At 44.9% G+C, this 24,347-nt stretch overlaps 1 long non-coding RNA gene across 1 annotated transcript in view; it reads right to left on the bottom strand.

Moving 5' to 3' along the window:
* Nucleotides 1-1,107: 1,107 nt before the first annotated feature.
* Nucleotides 1,108-24,347, bottom strand: part of LOC139828155 (uncharacterized) — a 33,768-nt gene continuing 10,528 nt past the window's right edge. The window contains exons 2-4 of the long non-coding RNA XR_011739487.1: nucleotides 20,012-20,308; nucleotides 18,709-18,839; nucleotides 1,108-1,211 (exon numbers count right to left, since the gene is read on the bottom strand). This is a non-coding gene — a long non-coding RNA (uncharacterized lncRNA). The remainder of the gene's footprint in view (nucleotides 1,212-18,708; nucleotides 18,840-20,011; nucleotides 20,309-24,347) is intronic.

Consider the following 24,347-nt stretch of genomic DNA (forward strand, 5'->3'; position numbering starts at 1 on the left):
CTCCATGTACAGCGAGGATCACTTGTTTATTGAACGGCTCGTCAGCTCCTGCTGCACAACTGTGTTACTAATTGGTTGCTTGAATTTCATGAGCTTGCTAAGCAAAGATGCGGGATGCTCCAGTTCAGCCAAGTTTGATAAACTTTTAACTTCATTCACATCTACCCGCTCCTGCCTCTGGCACTCACACTGCTGAGCAAGGTCTCCAAAGACCATACACACCGACCTGAATTGCTGCCCTTACTCACAGAAAACTGTGGTCCCAGTGAAATGCGTCTTCTCACTTCAACTCGTAGCGGTGTAGGGGAAAGGGAGCTGGGGGTCCTGGGGACAGCAGGGTAAGCATGAGCCAGCACTGGGCCCTTGTGGCCAGGAAGGCCAATGGTACCTGGGGTGTGTTAGAAGGGGGTGGTCAGTAGGTCAGAGAGGTTCTCCTGCCCCTCTGCTCTGCCCTGGGGAGACCACAGCTGGAATCTTGTGTCCAGTTGTGGCCCCTCAGCTCCAGAAGGACAGGGAACTGCTGCAGAGAGTCCAGCGCAGCCACCAAGATGCTGAAGGGAGTGGAGCATCTCCCGTGTGAGGAAAGGCTGAGGGAGCTGGGGCTCTGGAGCTGGAGAAGAGGAGACTGAGGGGGGACTCATTCATGGGGATCAATATGGAAAGGGGCAGTGTCAGGAGGATGGAGCCAGGCTCTTCTCGGTGACAACCAGTGATAGGACAAGGGGCAGTGGGTTCAAATCGGAACACAAGAGGTTCCACTTAAATTTGAGAAGAAACTTGTTCGGGGTGAGGGTGTCAGAGCCTGGCCCAGGCTGCCCAGGGAGGTTGTGGAGTCTCCTTCTCTGCAGCCATTCAAACCCGCCTGGACCCCTTCCTGTGGAACCTCAGCTGGGTGTTCCTGCTCCATGGGGGGATTGCACTGGATGATCCTTTGAGGTCCCTTCCAATCCCTCACATTCTGGGATTCTGTGAACTCCATCATGACTGGGCAGCACCTCTCCATCCAAAGGCCCCAGAGACTCTTTCTCACAGCACTAAGCAAAGTGAATTCAGAGCTTACTGACCAACCCATGACTGTGGTGTTCATGATCCATAGCTGGCTCCTCTCTGCAGTTGCTGTCCCACCTCTCTGGCCCATCCAGGAGCAGTAAACTCACTTTGTCTCCTCTCCAGCTCTGTGTCCAATCCTGACTCCTTTCTTGGCCACCACCCTGAATCACAAAAATTCAGTTGTTGTTATGTCTCCAGAAAGTTTTGCCCTTGCTCTGGACAAAACTCTGAGACTTGTAGACAGCTTATTTCCAGGAGACCACAACACAAGGGCCCAAAATAAAGAGCTGGTCCCTCCTAACACTTGGGGCCAGCCCCTCCAACCTCTACAACCCAGGTAAAGGGAAATTTCAAAGGGAAAGTTTGCTTATTGCCTGTTCAGTCTGACCCTGCCCAGGGAAGGGTACAATGAATTTTCTCTGCGGTGAAGGTAACACAACCTCTGATGCACTTGATAGATATTATAGGGAGTTTCTTCACAGACTGAGCAACCACCACAGTCTGAGCTGCCTTTTCTTGTCGGACTAAGACAACACAATGGCTTCGGGAGGTTATAATCTCTTCTGCAGCTAAGTTGAGGGCACAGCCAATTAGCCCTTAGAGAATGACTTAAACAACCTGAACCTGCACATTAGCTTTGTCATTGTCATGAACAGAGTGGGTGACAGTGCTATTGTTGGGTAGGGTGATCCCCACTCATTGTCCCACCAGCTCCCAGGGACCAGAGGAGTTGGTGGCTTCACACTGAGACATGGAACAATAGCTCATCTCAGTTCTCCAATCAAACTTTGCAGAGTGCAAAGATTTCCAGGGAAATAAAATGTGTGAATCCAAACAGAAGTCACAATGGAAAGATGGAATTATGAAGGTTGTAGAAAGACCTGTTTAATCACAGTGATACTGATTTTTCGGTAATGCCATCTATAGCAAGTAATGTTGTCATTACACTTCTCATCATCACTTTAAATAACCTACTTTACAGAACAACAAGATTAATTAAACCCATTAGTTCATATTTGCTGGAAGACCCTAATGAATGTTCATCTAGGATTTATGTCTTCCTTGTCCTAAGAGCTGGTGAAAGGATTTGGAACATGGGAAATTCCCTCTGTGGGCACTTAGTGTCCTCTCTTTCCTGACAGTAGATGGCTTTTCTGTCAAAATGAGAGCTCTGCTATTACTATGTGGGTCTCAGTCCCCACATTCATGTCCCAGAGTGGCCTTGGGCCACCCTGACAGTGAACAGGACCAATTTGTGTCAAGAGATAGAATCATAGAATTGTTTTGGTTGGAAGATCATCGAGATTATTGTCAAGCCCAACCATTAGCCCAGCACTGTCACTACCCCACGTCCCTGAGAATGTCATCTCTGCATCTGTTCAACCCCTCCAGGGATGGTGACTCCACCACTGCCCTGGGCAGCCTGTTCCAATGCCTGACAGCCCTTTCTGGGAAGAAATGTCTCTTGATATCCAATCTGGACCTCCTCTCGTGCACCTTGGGCCTATTTCCTCTTGTCCTGTCACTGCATCCCATCAGACATCCCCACGTCTGCCAGCTCCAGGCTGTGCTTCTTCGTGGCACCTGGGTCCAGAGCAAACAACTCATGAAATGGCATCAGAAACAGGAGTGAAGGCCCTTAGGGATGGAACAGGCAGATGGAGAAAAGCAGCAAGAGAAACTCTGAGCATCTGGCTGTGGTTTTGCATCTGCCATAGGAGGTTTGTTACCTCGCACACAACGTTTATCTCGTGATGTTTCCTTGTGCTCGAGCAGCGCTGGAGTGAGCTGCACGGCAGAGATTTCACATATCGGGGCACCATCTAAAGGGCAACCATTATTGCACAGAAATATTCCAAAATAACGTATATTTACACAATGGAGGAAGAGGGAAACACAGGCTCCTTGCAGAACTTGCTGGACTTAGCATACTTATTTAAACAAAGCTTTTTTACCAGTATTGAATTAAAGCATCTCTTTAGCAGCCACAGCAAAGGGGTTTCTTTCCTCCTGCTCTGTGACTGGCATTATATTCCATTCAACATTTGCATTTTCTTGTTCAGCTTCATACCTCCGAATGACGCCAGCCCATGGAAGGGAACATTGCAGTCAACCTTGGGTGAGGGTGAGCAAATGAGAGTGAAGGGAGAAGTGAGAAGCTTTCAGGGGAAATAGCTGGACTTCCCAGGTTGGATTATCACTCTACCTGGCTCAGACATTGTCAGTTTGTCCAGAACTGGGAAGTTAACAATATTGAATTGATCCCTCAGAGGATTAGTTTAATCCTACTGTGATAATCAATATAATAAGCACTTATTAGCTTTCTGTTCAAGCTGATGGCTCTCTCCAGAAGAGCGTAAAAATCTCAAATAGCAAAGGAACCTGCTGATCTTCACCACCGGTGCTGGGAGAGGAGGAAGAGGGGAGGAAGGGAGCCCACCAGGAGAACACAGAGCACTCATTCTGTTCTGTTCTGACCCGCTCTGAAAAAAGGTTTGACTTTGGGAGGCAGGGGGCAAGTCACACATAGACACCCCCTCCTGCCAGCAAGCAAGTCAAATATAACATATTTCTAGAAGAAACATAATTTTTTAAAAAAAATTGCTGCCTTTGTTAGCATAGATGAGATTGTCTTGGGTCAGGTCCATGTGTTTTGTGTCGCAGGGAAGTTAGTGAACTGGCTCGTGCTCACAGGCCATCTGCTGAGGTCCCTATTGGTAAAAACTCTTTACTCATTTTATCCCATTTCCTCCTGTTTAGCTTTTCTCAGGGCTTTGGTCCTGCAGCTGTAAATAAACTTTCCACCAATGTCACTACAAGGCTGGCGAGGGAGATTTCTGTCCTTATGCTGGTCACTCCACAATATCACCCAAATTCACTCTTGGATCACTCCTTGGGGTCAGGTTGCAGTTGATTTATCATGAGGTTTGGATACATGGGCGCCGAAAACACATCTTCCTTCTTCCCCTACCAGCTTCATCTGAACAGCTTTTAGAAACCCACGCAATTTCAAAGGAAAGCCACGCGTGTTACTTTTCGTGATGCAAAGCGGTAAAGCCCTGGAATAGCAAATCAGAAATGCAGTTACACCAAGAAAGTGTAGAAATGAGTGAATTCAAACATACGCTATTCCTGACATCAGGCTGGCTTTTAAAAGTCCCTGGATGTCCTCCTGGGGCAGCCTCTTAATCACAGTGGGCTAATGGGCAGTTCAGAAGTAGGTCCCATCACAGATATTGCCTTTCAGAAGAGCCCTAGTTCTCAGGTCCCCCTGTCCCATGGTTTATACCAGAAGGATGAATACAGGTTTTCAGAGCAGCACCTGGGACCCAGCTCTCATTCCAGTGAACTAATTAATTTAATCAGAGCTCTCACCTTCTTTTCACCTTCCTTACTAATTTCGGTGAAACATATTGCTGCTTTCAGAGATTCGTGAGAACATAAATAAAACATAGCTTTAGACTGTTTACTTCTGTCTTGCCTTCTGAAATGCACCAGTCCAGTGATACGTTGATTTTTCTCGCTAGACTCATTCCTCATCTGGATAGTTAATTGAATTGCCATTTTATATGATTTCATTCTTCCCAGAAAGCATGCCTTGCACTGGTACAATTTTCATGGCTTCATTACAACTTACACATTTATGAGCGTGGAAAGTATTAGTAACTCTTTTTTTTTAAATTTTTTTTTGTTATATCCACACTAATCAGGCTATGAAGAGCAGTTTATATTCTCTGCTGCAGTGTAATGATACTGGTGACTGCCAGCACCTAAAATGTCTCCCCTCCTTATTGCCCCAATTGCTTGTTTTATCGTAATTTAAATAGGCTGGGAAACTATGGCTCCTGTCTAACATTATGTCTTTGTAGAGTACCAAGCCTAGAATCATCTCAAGGTGCCAGTAAATAATAAATGCCAGTAAAACCCAATCTGCTCCCAGATCAGGACTCGTGCAGCTCCATCGAGGCAGGGCTGCTCTTTCTCTACACATTATTCAAAGCAATAATCAAGATTGGTATAGCTGTGTCTACAGACCAAACAAGTGCTCTTTACCAAACCATTGCAGATGGTGGGGTTTGTAGAGCTCCAGGGCTCTTCCGACTCTACATATGTGAAACATCCATCACGACAGAGGGAAGGGCTATAAGGGGCTTTTCTGGTTCGTCAAAGCTGAAGGAGGATGACAAAGTTCTTAACTTAAGAGTTGGTGATGAAAAATGGAAGCTGAATATTAATGTGTGGAAAAGATTTTCCATGGCTCTCAAACAGATTTCCTTTCATAAGAAAGGCCTTTGGGATGCTCTCAGTCATGGTCTAGAGAGCTTATAGACATTTTATGGACATATTAGGGACATGGTTAAGTGCTAGATTTAGGTTGCTGTTGGACTCAATGATCTTCAGTGTCTCTTCCAACCAAAATGATTCTACGATTCTATTTACTTTGCAAATGATTAATGCAACTGAAGCTTCCATTGGGAAACCAAAAAGAGTAATATCACTCCCATGTGCCCTGTTTCTAGTCTGAATTTCTCTGTCAAGCTTCACCATCCAGCCATTGATGGGGGGCTTTCCCTCTACCTTTTTTTTTTACAGAACTTAAGGTGACTCTCACAATAATATTTTTGTGCAGGAATCTTTGGACCATGTTCAAGTCAACTCTTAACCTTCCTTTTGTTCAGCTGAACAGACTGAGCCGCTCTGGACTCTCGCTGCAATGAAATATTAGGACATTATTATTATTTTGAGATTTTCTGTAAATAAGTGTCTCCTTTGGGACTAAGGAGTGGGCACGAGGCATGGAGAGGGTCTGAAGCGACACCTCTCTGGCTCAGCCCTAATTTCCGCAACGAGTCATTAGGCACACTGCCAGTGTTTAAAGCACCGTCTGTTTAAGGAAAATAAGAGTAATGGAGGAGGTGTTCACCACAGGAACGACATGATTACTTGACTGCTGTTAATGAGGGCTGAGGAGCAAACTGCAGCCAGATACTAGATTAAAATGTTGCTGCTCCCAGAAGCTGAGATGGGGAGCTCTGAGACCAAGTCCAAACAGCTCATGGAGAGTCTCATTTCTGTGGCATGAAAACACCAGAGCTGGAAAGCTTTAGGATGGCTATTGGCTTCATTCCTGCCTAAGGCACATCAAAGACCATCAATGTCTTTAGTTGACGTCAAACGCTCAGCCACAGAACATACAACATACCTGTCTGGAGACCAGACTGTGCTCCAGGTCTGCTTTTCCCCTTTCGGGATGAGAATAAAGCCTTTGAGTGGGCAGAGGGACCATCCCTGTGCCCACTGCTCAGAGCCAGCGTGGACAGATCTGCCACCAGTGCAGAAATTCTAGGTTTTGTCCCAGAGATTTGAAAGATGAAAGATTTGGGTTGAAGCAGACTCTTCTATTCTGCTCTACATAGAGAAAAAAAAATGTTACGATGAGGGTGGTGAGAGCCTGGCCCAGGTTGGCCAGAGAGGTGGTGGCTGAACCATCCCTGGAGACATCCCAGGCCAGGCTGGACGGGGCTCTGAGCAACCTGAGCTGGTGAAGATGTCCCTGTCATGGCAGGGGTGGCACTGGATGGGCTTGGAAGGTCCCTTCAACCCAACTACTCAATTATTCTATTATATCAATGAATAAATAAGAAAGTGTGCAAAAGATTAATACTCCAACACTTTGCAATTCCAGAGTTAATCTTATAAAATGTCTTAGTACAAGGTTTTATGTGGAAGACAAACAATTTCGAAGAAACATCTTCAGTCACTATTACTTAATCTGAAATCAATACATTGCTTACATGAAATAGAATTAAAGACTACTTTACAGTTGTCTGATTTCATTCCTCAATAATAAAAATTGATCCACCTTTCTCTGAAAGCAAGGGGAAAAAACAACATAACTGACTGTTTTCAGCAGCACTTGTGCAAAACCTTTATCTGAAATATCACAAAATAACTATCAATAGTAATTACTTCTACTAAACTACACTGTCCCCTAAGAGAATGGGTCAAGCATTAAAATGCACATTAGCAGGCAGCTCCTGCCTTTAGGATTCTACTTTTCAAAAATGATGAGGGAGAACATTAGATGAATACAAGCGTCTTCTCTACTGTCGCAGTGAGAAACTGAGGCACGGATGGCCATGCTCATTCTGGGAGCCTCTGGCAGAGTTAAACCCACCCTCCGACCCACCATGATTTCCAGCAAAGTGAGGACTAACCTCATAGCTTGTTAAGGTTGGTGGCAAAACTGTATTGCTGAGGCTAATTAAAACTTCTCCATTTAAATGACCATAAGTGAGTGCCTGTCTCTTGGGTAAGCCATTTGTTGGATAAGAATCCTGAAAAAGCTCATGAAATTTAGTCTAAACCTTTGATGTCAGTAAATATCTCAAGGATGCTTTCCAGGTAAATTAATGTGAAATGTAAATGCGACATAATGAAGCTAATATATAATATGTAAGTTGTGGACACTCAGAGGCCCACGTTCACCGTGGCTTAGTTTTACCTTCTCCAGGGGTCTATGGTAAATGACAGTTGTCCTAATTTTGAATCAGAGCATCCACACAGGGAGGCTGGCAGTTGGACTAGATGATCATGTGGGTTCCTTCCAATGGAACTACTCCTATTCTACACCATTCTATTCCATTCTACTCCATGCCATTCTAAAGATTACTGAGCTCAGTCTTCATGCTTTGGGCTACTCTTCATGTTTTGGGTTTCCACATCTCTGCTTTCTTGTGTGTTCCTCTGCAGAGAAGCTGACACTGAACTTTGCTGCATGAGCCTGGTGTTGGCCATCAGGTGGAAGGTCTGAAATCTTGATTAGGCAAATTTCTGGGTGTTTCACTAATATCACTACCACGTGGCAGTGCTTGAGTTTCCCAAAGCCATCACTTACTGATAAGAAAACACTGAAAATACCCACTTATAAAACATGCTTTGAAGAGGAAGAAGTGGTAGTTTAGATTCTTGGTGTTTGTGCTCATTGCAGGCCGTGCTGTAGAGGCAACTCAAGAGTCCAGGCTGTGATTTGAAGTGGTGCAGCAGATGTGTGTCCTGGGAAGCAGTGAGTCCAGCTCCTTCCATGCTTGAGTTGAGCTGGAATTGATGAGCAAGTGTGAAACTCGTACACATTCGCAGGGGGCCGAGCCCCCAGCACAGCATTGGAGGTCATCTAAGCAGGCAGAAAAGTCGTGTTTGATTAGAAATCGTACCTCTGACTTGGCCCGTACCAAGGATGGAGAAGACAGAATGAAGCACAGCTTTGCGGCAGGGAGATGTGTCCCCGGTTGATGGCTCATGGAAAACAGCTGGAGCCAAGCTCAGCACTCAGGTGAAGTAATTAATTAAGCAGTGATGAGCAGCATGACAGACTCCTAAGGAAAAGAAGATAACCCGTGTGGAAATGTCTGATAAATGGGAGGAAACATGACCATGGAAGGCGTCCCCTGACAGCGGTGACAGGGAAGGTGGCAGAGCCCGTAGGACAAAGTCAGCACCTGGAGCCTCCAGCCGCAGACCCAGTACGCTGAGACCAGACCACGCAGCCGTGCTGCAAGACGTCCCTTCAGTCCCTGCTGTGGAGAACTTACAGCAGAAAGTAACATAAATACATCAGATCGATTTTCTTGAACTGGCATAAATCTATGAAGTCAGCAGAGCCACGCTGATTTACCTCCTGCGAGGAAATGGCCAAAAAGATGTTTAATCACTGTGTCTCTCCTTCTGCATGACATACCAATCATTTGCTGTTGCCCTCATGCTGTGACCAACAGCTTGGGCTTGTCCACAGCCCCTTGCAGGAGCCCAGACCCAAGAAAGAGAAATCCAGTATTGCCAACACCCCTGCCAAGCTGCTCCAGAGGGCAGCTTCCCTCAGGACGGGTCTCATTTTGCACTATAATTTGGCTTTAACCTACCATCCATACTCACAGTTTTCCTTTTTCTGCTGTGTTAAACATTTTCTTAAGCCAAAGCCAGGAAACCCAGGGCTGGGGCTGAAAGATGAGGTTCACTGAAGGACAAAGTGGAGCGCGATGCTGGACTCTTGGGGGAGTCCATTTGCTGGAGCCACCATAGGATCATTTTGGTTGGAAAAGACCTTTAAGACCACTGAGTCCCAACTGGTAACCTAACATTGCCAAGTCAACCACTGCCCCATGCCCTGAGAACCTCCTGTCCGTCTGTCCAAGCCTCCAGGGATGGTGACTCCAGCACTGCCCTGGGCAGCCTGTTCCAATGCCCCACAGCCCTTTGGGGAAGAAATTGTTCCCAGGTCCAACCTCAACCTCCCCTGGCGCAACTTGAGGCCGTTTCCTCTCATCCTGTCACTTTTTCCTTTTTTCTTTTGTATCAAACACAAAAGCAATCTTCCCTTTCACTCAAAATCTCCTGTTTTCTAGTAGTTTCAGGGATTTGGTGTCACACTCTTGAGCCTGGAGGTTTCTGTGTGCACATCCTTAATTTCACCCGGTCTAACATGCATTATTTAACTGAGCTAAATAGCCTAAAATAAAATCTTAGAGAAAACAAAGCTGTTCCTAGCTTTCAGAGGAAGCTAACGAGTCAAGGAGCAGATTATACCTGCGTTAAACCAATGGACAAGTTTCAAATAATTTTCTTTTTTACAAAAAGTGACATCTTAAGCCACCCATTGAGCACCACTGAGTTTTGACGACATAGCCTTCCTGAAATGAGAGATAAAATGCATTAGTTTCACATTCCTCCAGTACCTTTTTATGCCACCAAACACAGTCATGTTCGACCAGGAGTCCATACTGTCAGCCCACTTTTTGTAATATCTTCATGTAGTAAGGCACTTCCATTAGTGTGATGTATTGTGTTTTCACATATACGCTGTACCCCTAGCTATAGGTTTGACCAGCTACATGGCAGTAATAAATACAGAGCCATGTCTTACCCGAATTTCACAACAGAGATTTCACAAATGCTCCTCGATGCCTGGTAGTGAAGGGTTGTCTCTTTTGGGCTGTGCAAAAATGCCTCTGGAAGGAGGTAGAAAAGGTAAAAATTGCCTTATCTTCACTAGAATCTTAACTGGAGTAAAGTCAAGAGCACATCTATTATATTCATACTAAAGACAAGTCCTTCATCATCTGCTCGTAGCGTGGTACTTATAACATCAAGAGGTAACAGCATCGGAAATTGGTGCAATCAGTTCCCAGAACACGAGCCTTAACACAGTAAAGGGAAATAACAATAACACGAAAATAAATTGCTACAGTTACAGCTGTTTTATTTCTCTCATATTGGTAGAAATTTAATATCCCACTAGAGCTATTTAGTTGTTTCTTTTAAAGTTAACTTTGTCCTTTAGGAAAGAAACTGTAGATTTGTCTAATAGCAGAGAAACATAAAACTTCTCTGTTTAAGCAGACTGTCAATGGTCTCTGCTTCACCATAGCCAGCATGGAAGTTGTCCTGAAGAGCGTTACCCATGCTATCTCACATATTATACTTAAATGAAGCAAAAAATCCCCAAACCAGACCCTCCTGTGGTAAAACTGTCCCATGTGCAATGCTGGGAACAGCAACTAAGTTCTCAGATCAAAGGTCCAGCTAATGCAGTGTCCTGGTCCTCATTGTGGCCAAAGGTGGATGTGCAGGGAAAGGAAAATACATGTTATCCTTGCCTGGCTGCTCCGTCCTCCAGCCATTTGCAACTCAGGAACTGAACAAGAGGTAGTGTCCATGTAGCTAGTAATTCTCAATTAATTTCTGCTCCAGTAATTAGTCCATTCTGCCCCTGAAGCTGTGCAGGCTCCTTCTGGAGTTGCAAACACTGGCAGAAACCCATTTCTCTTGTGGGCTTTTTCTGCAAAATCTGTCTCTCCTTGGTAGACCTCCAGCGTGAGCCAAAGGAGGTTGGACTCTGCGCTTCAGACAAGCACATTTAAGGGAAAAAAAAAATATATATATATATATATAGGTTTTATCATATGAAGAAAATCAGCGTTATGTAAAAAGCAGCCAGTAGATGACAGTCTGGATGTCACCCACAGGTGCCCTTTATTGCCACATGAGCCCAGGGTTCTGATCCTTACAACAAATCCTTCCTTCCTTTTGGGACTGACCAAATTGCACCTGCTGCCTCAAAGAGATAAAGTTCTCGAGAGTTTGGCAGGAAAGGAGGAAACGGCCTCAAGTTGCGCCAGGGGAGGCTGAGGTTGGATCTGGGGAACAATTTCTTCCCCAAAGGGCTGTGGGGCATTGGAACAGGCTGCCCAGGGCAGTGCTGGAGTCACCATCCCTGGAGGGCTGGACGGACATGAGGTTCTCAGGACATGGGGTAGTGCTGGAGTTAGGTTATGTTTGGACTCAATGATCTCAAGGGTCTCTTCCTACCAGTTCTATGCTTCTATGATTCTGTCGCAATGCCAATTCAGGTCTGTCTTTCAAGAACAAGTAGCCAGAACCTCTACAGCTGCAAAACACTGCTGTAAGCAACGCTTATAAAACAAAGACCATGTTGTGCAAAGCACTAACCTGAAAAGGTGCCCCTGAGGTCCCGCCGCAGTGCTTGGTAGCCTGGAGAGGACCATGGCCACCAAGGAGCACTAATAGGAAGGTGGTGTCACATTTACAACCAGCATTTATGACAGCCTTCTCACTGATTAGATACAATTTTGGTGTCTGCACTGAAAAACCTCATGGGCATCAGGACGGCGTGAGACCTGGACAACCTGCTCATGATAGCACTTGAGACAGGTCTGTTTATAGAAGTTATAGAGGTGACGTGCTCACCATTTACAAGTGCCTACATGTGACACATTTTCTGATGTGAGATGGCTCTTCCACCCAGCAGAAAAAGGAATAATTAAGGATAACATTTAGCACCCGGAGCTGTAAAAAATCAGCCTTGAAATGTGGTGAAATTTTTAAGAAGAGCAGTTAGCCACTCAAACAACTTATTTATTGTCTCTGACCCCACCTGAAGGCCTCAAATCAAGTTTGAATATGGTTGTGTGAAGCTCCTTTGCGATCAGGAGCTGCAGGCTTGTTGCAGGGGCTCTGACACAGGGGGGAGATAACCCACATCACCAGCCGATTCTCTGATCTCCCTAATGGCACATTTTTAGCAATTTTAAACAACAGGAAAATTTACACAATATAATAACTATTTTGAAACAAAGACTCGCAATGCATCTAAGGGGCTTGAATTATGAAGAAAAAAATCTCAAAGTGTTTTCCTGGGGTTTTAGCTCTTCAACTATACCCAAGATCAGGGCAACATTCTGGCTGAAAAGTTCAGCTTCTGGAGTCACTATAGATGTCGCTATACTGGCAAATATAGATGTCGCTATATTGGCAAATTTCCTAAAGGTCTTGGCCAGCTGGCTGCCCTCAAGATTTGTGATCCTTTGACCTTCAACCCATGGTACCTTCGGGTTATTTCTACAATTTCTTTGTTTTTTAAAAGAATAGCATTGATTTGCATCAAACACCTGGCTCTTATTTTTCCCGTGCTCCTCTATGCAGTGGCACAAGCTGTAATGCCACTTAGAATCAAAATTTTACACTCACTGATGTGTAGCAGGCACATACCATTAAAAGAGTTTTACCAGGAAAGATTATCCATCACTTTAAATAGGTCATGCATACACTTAGCATATGTTACATTAATTCTCTTACATGCAGCCAATCACACGGGCTAATTGAAAATTTCTGTAGTCATAACCAAAGAAAGTCATTTCTCTGATGATTAATAAGCAGGGAGTCTGAGAAAAGAGGAGAAAAAGCAGCAGCAGCATGAAAGAAGAATCAGACTCGGTGTGAAGTTTGAGATGCCTCCTACAATAGACCCTCCATTTGCTGGTGTAATTTATATTTAAAAATAAAGGTGTCGTTGTCTCCAGCTTCACTCTACACCTCACACCCCTGTGCAGGGAGGGATCTCTCAGCATCTTCTCCCAGGTCCCGTCATCTGCTTGGGAATGCGAGCACTGAGGATCAAGACCCATTTTGGAGTTTAACAGCTCCAGGGCACATCGAGGCGCCCATGCAAGGAGTGGAGGGCAGCACCGAAATGCCATCTTCGCAGATATGGTTAATCCAACACTTAGCATGAATTCAACCAGGACATTTATTTTTCTTCTAATCATGCCCATGGCTTCCTTCGGCTGGGTTAAGCTCCTTTTTAATGCCAGGTATTTTTAACCGCTGCCCTTTGCAAATGCTGCACCAACGTCCTTGTTTATCAAATTTCAGGTCAGAACAAGTTTTGCTGAATTCTTAAAAATGACAGAGCAAATGGCTTCAGCCTTGCTTGCTGACATGCCACCACATTACATGTCTGCTTCCCCGCTGAAATATAGCAAGCGTTGCCCCGTCGCACTGGCAGCAATGGGAGATGAATCAATCCCCCTGCGTTCCCAGGCGCCTGTTAGTTGACTGTCAAGACTGGGTTTAGTCCTTCAAGAACTGATTAAGTCCCTTCCTGGCAATTTTGCTCATGCACACACTTCCAGCGTCACCACCTCAAGCTGTGTGGCTGGTGTCTCGTTTGCTGCCAGCAGATTTGCAACTCAGTATGGGGATAATTTTTTGAGACACATGTTAAGACCAGCTAAGGACAGATGGTCTTGCAGGGAAGGGCTGAATTTGTCATTCATGTCTGCAAACCTCCTGGGCAGTCAGTCACTTGTTGCTTTGCTACTGCAGTGGGTTTAAATTTGGAAATCCCTGGGCTTGGCTGTGCCCACAGGTCTGGGAGCCTGCGAGGAGCAGGCAGACCCATGATGGAGGGTGGCCCTGGGGACCTGCTGTCCTCCACGTCCAAGCAAGGTCCTGGGCTCTGGGGCTGGTCTGACCTGGGGGGAGCATCAGCACCTCTGCAGGGGAAGCTCAGACGAGGAGAATGTGACCAAAAAGCAGCAAAACAGGAGCTGACAAAGGATTCTGCTTCAGGTGTCCTTGCAGCAGCACTGGCCGGCAGCTCTGGTGAACCAGCGATCAAACCGCAGCTCCAAACATTGACTTTCCCTTTGATAACCGCAAGCCCAAGCTGAATGAAGCCGATAAACATGGTCCCTTCCTACCAGAACATCTCCCAGAAATCCCAGTTGGCATTTCAACTACGCTCATTTCACAGATGTTTCCCCAAGAAGCCCCCAGCAGCGAGGAATTGCTGCCACCCACAAGATCTGCAGGTATCTCAGTGCTCCGGTGTCTCCCAGCAGACGGCTCTTGTAGTAAACTGTGCCTGGACACCCCTGTGACGAGCACCAGGTCTAAATGAATCAAGTTGATTTTGAGATGCTTTCACGAGCTGCTGCTTTGCATTTCCACTGCCCGCCGCTCGCTGAGAAGCTTGCCTTGGTTCAGCAATAATGTCATTTGGATATTAATTCACCCAGTGCCTACCTAGTGTCTCTCTTCATTAGCCGAGTACATCGTTCATGGCAAGGCTTTGATTAATGAAGCGGAATTGCCCTTTGATATGTTATTTTCGTTTCCTTGGGCCAAGCAAGGTAGCTTTGTGCTCAGAGACAACTCCTGCTAAATTCGCAGAGGGTTTTGCTTGTGTTGGCACAAGGTACTGCCCAGGAAAGCTGAATCGAGATGTCCCAGCTGGAGGAGCTGTGAGAGAGGACTAGGGGTGTGGAGAGAGATCCTGGGCCAAGGATTATGCTCATTTAAGGCCTCCACAGATCTGAACAGCACCGTGATGGCCGCTATAATAGTCCATCAAAGGACAGCTTCGTCGTGGCATTCAGAAAAGTATTCTCCTTCATTGTCAGCAATCTCCTATGCTCTTCTTTGGCAGGCACACAACTCCCAAAATGCCCCAAACAGGAGCGGTATTTGCATTTTTACACAACACGGAGATGAGCCGCTCCGGAGCGTGCTGCCGCCCACTGCCCAGCTGTGCGCTGCACATCTGGATCCACCCACCAGCACCGCGCTGCTGGAGGAGGCCCTGTCTGTTTCACCAGAACTCAGCGCTATTCACAGCAAAGCACAAGACCTCGAATCATCATCTCAAGTCAAATCCATGCCAGAGCCTCTTTCAGCCGTGTGGCATCTTCTCCTCCCACCACCTCCACCACGGCTCCAGCTCCTGCCTCTCTGCTGTGGACACAACTCTCCTTCACACTCCAAAAAATGCTGAAGTTGTGCAGCTGTAGGAGCAAAATGCCACACGTCAGCACCTCGCAGCTTCCCTCGCTGAGTGGAGCACAGCAACACGGCTGTCTGGAGCAGAGCCGCTCTGCTTGGAGCCTTTCTCGGGTGCAGATGCTGGGAGATCCACACCTCATCCCACCTCCCTTCTCCATCAGCCTCAGGCTGACTCCACTTCATGCTCCAACCAAAGTCCTGGCGCTTGCTCTCATCCTGCTCATGGTGCTCATGGGCTTCTGCCCATGGGCTGGAGCGAGTTGAGAGAAGGAAATGGAGCTGGGGAAGGGGCTGGAGCACAAGTGTGATGGGAGCGGTTGAGGGACCTGGGAGGTTCAGCTGGGGAACAGGAGCTGAGGGGAGACCTTCTGATCTCTGAACTGCCTGAAAGGAGCTTGGAGCATGGGGGGTCGGGCTCTGCTCCCCAGGAACAAGCGCCAGGAGCAGAGGAAACGGCCTCAAGTTGCACCAGGGGAGGTTGAGGTTGGATCTGGGGAACAATTTCTTCCCAAAAGGGCTGTGGGGCATTGGAACAGGCTGCCCAGGGCAGTGCTGGAGTCACCATCCCTCGGGTTCTCAGGGACATGGGGCAGTGCCAGGGGTGGGTTATGGTTGGACTCAATGACCTTGAGGGTCTCTTCCAACGAAAATGATTCCATGATTCTATTCTATGATGCTGAGACAGGCTGAAGACACTCGCATGCATGAATCTTGCAGCCCATCTTCGTCACAGCAGCTGATTCATTACCTGGCTTATAAGGAAGCATGGAGGCCAAGCCAAAACTGGATTAATGCGGCAATGGATGCCCTTGAACAAGCCCCAGGACTGGTCACAGAGCAGAGCCTGGTGGGAATGGGGGTGGCAGCTGCTGCCATGCCAACTGGGAGCATTGCTGGACCTGGAGAGTCACAGAGCAGATCACACAGGTGGGTCCAGGCGGGTTTGAATGTCTCAGAGAAGGAGACTCCACACCCGCTCTGGGCAGCCTGGGCCAGGCTCTGGCACCTCCCAGCAAAGAAGTTTCTGCTCATGTTCAGATGGAGCCTCCTGTGTTTCAGTCTGTGCCTGTTGCCCCTCACCCTGGCGTTGGGCACCACTGAACAGTCTGGTCCACCCTCTGACACCCACCCTGGAGATACTGATCATTTCCACAGCTCCATTTCAAATTGCTCTGACTGAGCTGTTCTGTTCTGAACAAGGCTGTTGCTTTCTGCCGTTTTCAAGCGGTGCCGATTTAAAGGTATAAAATAATAACTGCATTACAGCAGTGCTGGGGTAGGAAGTATCAAAGCTCTTCAGCCTTCCCCCTTTAAGAGAGGTGTTTAACAAAGACAGTCCCACTCATGGCTTTACTCTGTCTTTATACTAAAAGCTACCAGCAGACCAGAAAATTATTTTAGATTTCAAAGGAGCTTCATTTCTGGAAGGTGCCTCTGAGTTTCCTCATCCATAACCACAGAGAGGGAAGGTTTCTGAATGGCAATAACAATCTGTTGCTGCATTCACTTCCAGGGAGATATAATACAGTGAAAGACATCCTTCTGACAAGACTTGCTGAGGAATAGCACGCTCAAAGCATTCAAGGCAACCGGGGAAGAAATGTGAGCCAATATTTCAACCAGGTTCCTAAATCATCGCATTTCGGCAGCGGCATCAGCGACACCAAAATGAAGAGAAAACACAGGGACCTGAAACGGGTGGCAGGGTTTAGGTCACTGCAAATGCTTTAAGTAGCTTCGTTTTGCCATTCTAGCTGTTTACGCAAGTTGGTATTGTTTAACTTCACGGTTTGTCACAGCTTGTTATTCACGGTTGCACCGTTGTTCCCAAAGCAAAGCCGAGGCGGGCCAGCAAAATGGCCAGCGAGGAAGCTTTCACCTAAGTAAGCTTGCTTTTGCAAGCCATGGAAGTAAGCTGGGGTGTTTTTTTGGCAGAATCACGTTGGTTTCAACTGCTAATAGCTCAAGAATTTGGTGGCTTTGATGCCTATTTGATTTCAGGATAATGAACATCAATTTTATTATTTAACCTCCTTGTATTCTGCAGTAGATTTAACGTTGCAAAGCACAATTCATCAGTCCTGGAGGAGCATAATATGCCTGAATGCTGTTACAAATGGTAGTAAAAGGGCCATGTTCTGGCACAGCCCCTCTAATTTATTTAGTTACTTACCAGGCCTTCATCACCATAGTTACCTGAGTGCTATCATTAATGAATTCATTAACCTTAATGTGCTTTGTGTGCTTTCACCCTGCGAGGGGGAGAAGTGTTGTGCTGGGTTTGCTGAGAGAACTGGGGCGGGAGGCAGAGGGACACGTTTGGTGTCACACAGAAAGTCCCCGTCAGGAGCAAGAAGCAAAGCAAGTCCATGCGAACCCCAGTGCAGAGCCACAATAGCATCAAAATATTCATTTTCCACTTCTGAGGATTTAAGTAAAACATACAAATAATGGTAGTTCTCTGCTCTGGGATCAGCACTGCACCAAAAACCTAAACATACATTACAATTCTTTTGAATGACCTGTAATATTTGCATTTCCAACGCAGAAAAAAACTGCCCAAAACATTATATTCTCACGTTACGTCTGTGCTTTCACAAGTGGCTTTAAAACTATTGTAATTTGCACTTCTGCAGAAATCTCTGCCTGACAGGCAATAAACACAGGGTAGACAAGCAGCGACCATCTTCACACCCTGTTGACTTCACATTCCCAGTGTTTTTTGGGAATTTACCTCATTTCGCTTTGCATCTGGCCTCCTTTGAAAAGGAGGTTGGTTCAGGTGACCTCCAGAAGTCCCTTTCAACCTAAATCACCCTCTGATTCCATCAGTTTAATATCTGGTCAAATACCACTGACTGAAAAATCATAATAAAGCCACCTCACTTGGGTTTTAAGAAATATTAAGTTAATCTAATAAGGAAGTAATTAATCATTTCCAAGTCCCATCTAGATGAGTGAGGAGGAACTGCGAGCTGGGTAAGCCAGGGGAGATGAGCAACATGATAGCTGCTTCAGTTCAGTGCTAATCAATGTGAAATCATTAGGACCCTTGCAAGGACCCTGGGCTTGGGCTGGTCAAAGATGCCCTCTGAGATTGTCACACTGACCTGTGTTAAACTTCTGGCTTTTCAAGTCATCTAAAGCCTTTACAACAACCTGGTCCTCTTCAGTACCAGCAGTACCTCCCGCCATGGAAACCTCCCTGTGGTCCATGACCTGGCAACTCTGGAAGGGATTTGGACCATTATCCCGGTCAGCAGGTCTGCAACAGGTTGTCTTCTCTCCAGGGCACCCTGCGTGTCCCTAAAGCCTTGGCAATGTTGGGTTAATGATTGGACTTGATGATCTTAAAGGTCTTTTCTAACCAAAATAATTCTATGATTCTCTCCCAGGGGCACATGGAGCCAAACTCCTTAGCACAAGCACCTAAGTTTGATACTCCAATTTTTTGCAATCTGTAGTTCTTTCTCTGATGCCATTAATGTCCATATTAAACAGGACCTGTCAAAGATTTACCTATAGTAATGTCAAGCAGCCACTTCTCTCCACTCTAAGACACCCCTGCCAATACACAGAGATACCTTCCCTTTGGCCAGCTCCCAATACAGGTACTAATCCCCACCATCTCCACCTTGAGCAAGAACTTCCTGTGGGGAACAAAGTCAAATGCTTTACTTAAATTAGATAGTCTGGATCTGTTTCATTTTCCTTATCTAAGAAACTGTATTCATATACATATATACATTAAAAAAAACCAAACAACCAAACAGCAAACAGGCAATGTCTCTGTTGTCATCAAACACTGATAAAGCCATGATGTAATTTCTCCTGTCTACCCTTTGTCTTTCACATCCTTAATTACTCTTTCCTTCAGAAAGTGTTTGGAGACTGGGCAGAATATTGAGTTTGAGCCACCAAGGCTGGAGCTCTCCAGGTCCCTTCACACATACAGGTATTTTTTAGTATAGTTTATGCTAAACCCACCCAGACCTGGCTCCCAAGCTCTCAGCCCCTTGGCTCGCCTGGCTATTGATACCAAAATTTTGTGGGGTTTTGTTTCCACTGCTGAATCTTCATTCTATTTAGTCCTTTTTACGTGGACAATCACATCACTTATACAGGCTGTTCTCCTTTTCCTTTTCTATTTTCTGACCTCTGAGGCAAAATTTACCTTCCCTGACACCCCCTGTTCTGTTTGCTGGGAAATCTCTGCTCATTCTCAGTATCTCCTCTGAGGTTCCTGTATGACCAGGAAAGTCTGTGGCTTTACCCAGCTGGTGGTGCTGAGTTTATTTTATCTCCTGGTGCGAATATGGAGTTTGCAGCACCTCTTGCCTCCTCCACATTTGCATGAGTGAGGTCTCTTCACACCCCCAAAGCTGCTCTATTAAATATGTCAGTTGTGGAAATGGTAACAGGGTTAACACAGAGTGTAACAGAGTCCTCTGCTTAACATGAGGGAAAGAGCAAGTAAAACACCAGACTACACACAGAAAATACAGCAGACAAAATGTGCAAGCTGCTATGTGACTTATGTATATATAATATTGATTATTTCACGTGAATGAAGAATTAGTGCAGAAAAAAATTACAAAGAAAGAACGAAGCCTCTGTAAACCTCCCCTTTTCACAATTAAGTTGATTTTCCTTACACTGGAGACAAACAGCAATTAATTGTCGATAAAAGTTATAGAAACCGAAAGAATTTACAGGATTCAAGAAAGGATGATTGGAAGCTTATATAAGCATTATGGCAGCAGAGTACAATTAAATCATGTGCTTGTGAATGTCTGTATTTATGTATATTCAGTGTATATACCTGTTGATGTGTGTTTATATACACGCCATCCCCGGGAGTGCTTAAAAGACACGTAGATGAGGTTCTTACGGACATGGTTTAGTGAGTGTTGGGTTAACAGTTGGACTTGATGATCTTGAGGGTCTTTTCCAACCAAACTAATTCCATGATTCCATGAGTCTATGATTAGGGCTGAGAAAACGGGTCTGAGAAGGAGAAGAGAGCAAGTGCCCAACTGCTCTTCCAGGACCAGGGGTCTCATCCGGTCTCCTGAGGGCTCAGTAGCACGGCGCAGCTTTCTCAAAACTCACCACCAGGCTGCGTGATTAATTCCAATAATTAAATATTAACTCAGGTTAAACCAAAGAGATTCCACAGAGATTATTTCGTATTTCAAGATAAACATCACCTTGGCTTATGAGCATGCTATCCACAGTAATTAGGAAAGCTGCTTGTTTCTGTAATTTGAAATTATATTATTACATTCAGTATGATCTCCTGAGCTGATATCATTATATTCACCAAAATTTACCACAATGGATTTCATAACTCTGTGTCCCACTGTGCCCATCTTGGGTAACCCCACGTTTGCAACCATGGTCTGAGCCATCCTAATGTGGCCTCCGGTTCCACACCAACACACGCAGTTAAACGTTTCAGATGGCTTTAAAACTGCAACGGGAAAGCAAATTCTGGGTTGGGTTTATTAAACATACAGCCTGTTTTCTAATGCTTATTTTAATCTTGGATGCAGTCATGTAGCTGCCTGAGGCCAATCAAAGGTGCAACTTTTGGTAAACTGTTTAATGTTCCGAGCTCCTTCCTTCTCCCTGTTGGGAAAGAGGAGAACAAGCGCCTCTTATCGTATTTGTATAATTAAAGCAAAAAAGAAAATCACAGCCTCCACCCTCAGTCACAACAGGGAATTCACGAGCGCAGAACGTAGTCAAATACAATTATTTATCAGTCCGAGCCTGAGAGGATCTTTTATTAAAATCCTTTATTATCCTTTCAGTCACAGACAGATGAGGCAAAACCATCCTATGGCTAAGTCAATCTGTCCTTCAATACCGCTCTTACTGTTTTATCCTTATACGTATTTTCGCTAAAATATTTTGCCCAGTTTTCTGGGCATTAGTGATTGGGGTTATTTTTGGTTTTACTTCCAAGTATTTTGCCGTAGGTGTGAATGAGGCCACTCAGCCTTTGCTCTGCTCACAGAGCTGAAGCTATGGGAGCTGTTTTGCCGTCCTGTTGATGGTGAGATGGTGCTTTCAAATTAGATATGGACCACAAGGTTCAATTCTGAGCTTCATTGCATAGGGCAAACCATCCCCGTTGTGTTTTTTCATCATCAAGAAACATGCAACAAACAGTAACATAAGAGAACTCGTATACTCTATGCGATCTCTTCTTCTTGTCTCTACGTGACACAGTCATTCGATATTTTGGTTTCAGTGGAAGATGGTGTGATACAGAGCTGCCATTGTTACACATTGGAGACCTGCTTTGTAACAAGAAGAGAGGAAGGGAGAGATTCACTTTCATTTCTGTGAAAGTCAAAGTGCAACCTTTTTAAGGAACCCTCATTTCAAACCCTCCATTTTTAAGGAACCCTCCATCCCTGGAGACATCCCAGGCCAGGCTGGACGGGGCTCTGAGCAACCTGAGCTGGTGAAGATGTCCCTGCTCATGGCAGGGGTGGCACTGGGGGAGCTGGGAAGGTCCCTTCAACACAAATTGTTCTACGACCCTGTAATTCTACAGTGTGGCACTAAAAGTGGCACCTGAACTAATCCCACACTTTGCTGTTAATTTGCTTTTCAAAAGCAAAGTTTAGTCAGCCTAAAGGAACAAAGAAAGACATTTGTTGGAAAAGGTAATATTTCAGATTTGAAAATGCGCTCGTACCGAAGATTTCTCTATGTTATCTACCTGTACCCATCAAACCAATTAAAAGCGCTACCTCTCTATGCAGACTTGACCTCACTAGCGTATGGAAATTCTGAGAAGGAATTCAAGATATTCTGAAAAAACAGTAAAGGCTGAATAATGACATAAGGATAGCAAGCTATGAGCCCTTTTCCGCTGAAAGCTGGCTGAGATCCTAAATTAAACCCTTTCATCTCAGCGACTGGTTTGAAACTCTTAGTTCAAACTGAAAATAGTCAAAACCATCTCCTGAGGAACAGAGAGTTGATCCATCTGAAATCTGATCTACAGTGCATATCTTTAAAAGTCCCAGTAATTCTCATATAATTATTGTATGGTTGGCTTTTTTTTCTTTCTACTCCCACATGTGCACTTCAATAGAAAAACACTCTTTATTTTTCTGTTTTATGAATAATACAGAAATACATAAATAATAGATATGTTATTAATGAAATGGCCAAATATATATTCCCTTCAAAATGCATGAGTTTGAATGGAATGTCAAACAGATTACTGGATGAATATTTGATATTTTAATTTATTAGGCAATTTCTTACAAGAATAGCTGAACTCCTCAATTAGACTTCACAGCCCTGGTCCTCCATCATACCTGCCACCAATTTATGCCATGTTCCTTCCACTCCTATGAACCTGCCTCTCAAGCAAGATCGGTGGTTGCAAGACCAATCAAAAACTAGTCTCCTATTCTATTCTATTCTATTCTATTCTATTCTATTCTATTCTATTCTATTCTATTCTATTCTATTCTATTCTATTCTATTCTATTCTATTCTATTCTATTCTACTCTACTCTACTCTACTCTACTCTACTCTACTCTACTCTACTCTACTCTACTCTATTCATTCCATTCCACTCTACCCTACCCTACCCTACCCTACCCTACCCTACCCTACCCTACCCTACCCTACCCTACCCTACCCTACCCTACCCTACCCTACCCTACTCTACTCTACTCTACTCTACCCTCCCCTCCCCTACCCTATCCTACTCTACTCGACTCTAAAGTTCTAGAAACCCCTGAGCAAGGATTAAAGACACAGGGGAAACATGCAGAAAGAAATTAAATATACTAACGCTCTTGAGCTGCCTGGAATTTTATTTAATTAATTTTTCAACCATACAGAGACTGGTGCAGATTTTTTTCTCTGCATTGACATTCAGACTTTTCAACAAAATGACAAATAAATGTGACTCCAGCAGAAGATAAACAGCATTCACCAGGGTTTCTGCAGGGGATGTATTCCCCCTCCTGTCGCTGGTTTTCTGAAATAGGTTTGTGGTTCAGCTCAGCTCACTTTCATTTTTCAACCTACCTCGCTAAGCAGTTTGCAAAGATGAAAAAGAGACATTAGAAAATAACAGAAGGGGAAGAAAAACCTGACTCACCTGAAACAGGAATAGGAGCAATTTTTGTCTTCAATTCACCTGCAAAACTCATTGCCGTAAGCTAGTACTAAGGTGAACAGCCTTTTACTCTTACAATTATTAGACAGGTGTGTGAAGTACCTAATAAACTGGATATAAATTAAAAGACAGATCTTTCAGAAAACTTAGTGCCTATTAGACAATTACAACCCTTTTTAAAATCCAGGAGACATTCCCACTGATTTAACCTAGACTGCACCTCTAAAAGCATCTGCTCCCAAATTCCATGCTATTTTAGTCTCAAATCCCTTTCATTGGTGTGAATCAGGACAAATAATTAGATCCACAATGCAGAAGAGTTTTGTAGTGTCTGATACTGGTTCCTCTTGCTCTCCATCTCTCCTGGCACCAATGTATGTCTGGGAAATAAAGTCATTTAAAGTCATTGCATCTCCTGGTTTGTTGTTTTCCTTTCACGTCTATCATGCCAATTTTGAGCCTTATGTGTCAGCTGCAAATCTTAGCTTAAATCAAAGTATTTCCAAGCACTTTCTAAGGAGAAGCTCTGACAGAGGTGAAGCCACGTTTGCTGCCAGAATGAGACTTCTCAGGCAACCAAGCACATTGCCCAGTTGCTGAAAGCCTGTTTCTGTGGGGTTTCTTAGTGATAATCAAGGAATGCGTGCTCAGTTTGAGAGTAAAAGAACCCAACCAACCAACAAAAAAAAACAAAACCACAAAACTCAAAAAAAAATCCGAAAAACTAAAACCACCATAAAAATTTGTAAGAAGACAGAGGTTCAAGGAGGGACAGGTAATGAGGGACAAGCAAAACAAGATCCACAGCAGCTATACTTTAAAAAAATAAATCAGTATAACCCTTTAAGAGGAGGTCTTGATTTGATTGCTGTTCTTTTACATGAACAGCAATTATTGGGTCTGAGATCTGTGAGGTATCTCCTGTGATTCTGTTGCTACACCGCTGCCTGACGGGAGCTGTTGTTTTAGAGAGGATGACACCAAGTTGGGCATCCACAC

The sequence above is a fragment of the Patagioenas fasciata genome, chromosome 5 (genome assembly GCF_037038585.1).
Source record: "Patagioenas fasciata isolate bPatFas1 chromosome 5, bPatFas1.hap1, whole genome shotgun sequence".
In the NCBI taxonomy this organism is placed as follows: Eukaryota; Metazoa; Chordata; class Aves; order Columbiformes; family Columbidae; genus Patagioenas; species Patagioenas fasciata.